The sequence below is a fragment of the Vigna radiata genome, unplaced genomic scaffold (genome assembly GCF_000741045.1).
Source record: "Vigna radiata var. radiata cultivar VC1973A unplaced genomic scaffold, Vradiata_ver6 scaffold_95, whole genome shotgun sequence".
In the NCBI taxonomy this organism is placed as follows: domain Eukaryota; kingdom Viridiplantae; phylum Streptophyta; class Magnoliopsida; order Fabales; family Fabaceae; genus Vigna; species Vigna radiata.
This window is the reverse complement of record NW_014543114.1, coordinates 554,490-556,100: the sequence shown is the minus strand read 5'-3', so window position 1 is coordinate 556,100 and position 1,611 is coordinate 554,490.

Sequence of the window (1,611 nt, the reverse complement as noted above, 5' to 3'; positions counted from 1 at the left end):
TCTTAAAAATAGTGCAAGAATTCTTTTCAAAGGTTACCTTGAATCCTTTGTCGCACAGTTGACTTATGCTAATTAAGTTGTGCCTTAGTCCTTCTACGTATAGCACGTCTTTGATCATCAAGGTGTCTTTGCTTCCTATATCCCCTTTTCCAAGAATTCTTCCTTTGTTGTTGTCACCATAGGTGACAAAGCCTTATTCCTTTTCTTTAAAATTTGTGAACTTTGTCTTGTCTCCTGTCATGTGTTTTGAGCAACCACTATCAAGACACCACATGACTTTTCTTGATTTCTACAATACCTACAAAATAAGAGAACAAACAAGCTATTTTAGGTACCCAACTTCTTTGTATGGGTCCTTTTGGGTTAGATTCAAATTATTTAGCAACCCAAACATATCTTCCACTAGAAACACCAAAGCGTTTAATTCTGCATTTGTTGGAGGTATGACCTTTTCTGATGCAGTAAAAACAGGATACAGTACTTGTGTTTCTGTTAAACGTTCCTTTTTCTACCCATGCTCTGCGGGTTCTATATTTATTTTTAGGAATAAATTTCTTAGCAGCTTTATTTTCAGAAATTTTACTACATTCTCCAGTAGTTGTNTTTTGAGAAAAATATTTGAATTTTATGCAAGATTCACATTCATTACTAGCAATATATTTCTCTTTTTCATAATATAAAACTTTACTTTTCAAATTTCTGATTTCTTCTACTTGATATAAAAATTTATTTTTCAAACTTCTGTTTTTTTCAGACAAATTTGTAAATTCAGTTTTCAAAGCATCATTTGTTTTAGAAAGATTTTCAGAAGTATGTTTCAAATTTTCATTTTCTTCAAGAAGGTTGTCAAATTCAGATTTTAAATTTTTAAAATCCTTTTTCAACTTTTTATGAGAAATATCTAATTTTTCAGATTCAATTAATAATGCAACATATGTTTCATGCAATTCATCTTCATCAATGTGACTATCATTATCAAAATAGTGTGAATTACTTACTTGGCTGACATTATCATCATCTGCCATCAAACAGATGTTGGCTTCTTCATCTGAGTCGCTTGAATCTGAGATGGTCTCATTGTCATCTTCCCATGCATTGTATGCCTTCTTTTTCTTGAAGAATCTTTTCTCCTTTTTGTCTTCACCCTTCTTTTGATTTGGGCAGTCTGCTTTTAGATGCCCTTTTTCTCCACAGCCGTAGCATCGATAATTTGAGGAAGATACTTGATTATCTTTCTTTTCGTATCTAAATCTTCCTTTACCTTTAGACTTCATGAACTTGTTTAATCTTTTGATCACAAGACTTAAATTTTCCTCTTCGTCTGAGTCTTCATCTTCCGATTTACTTTTGCTTCTTTCAACCTCAGACTTTAATGCCAAACTCTTCTTGTTGTTTTTGGCTTTAGCTTCTTCTTCATCAAGTCTTCCAAGATCTAGTTCATGTTCCCTCAACTTTCCAAAAAGTGCCGCCATAGTCATGGTGTTGAGGTTTTGTGACTCCGAGATTGCAGTCACCTTTGGTTGCCACAACCTGTCTAAAGACTTCAAGATTTTAATGTTAAGTTCATCGGTATCAAATGACTTACCCAGTCCAATGAGATGATTGACAATG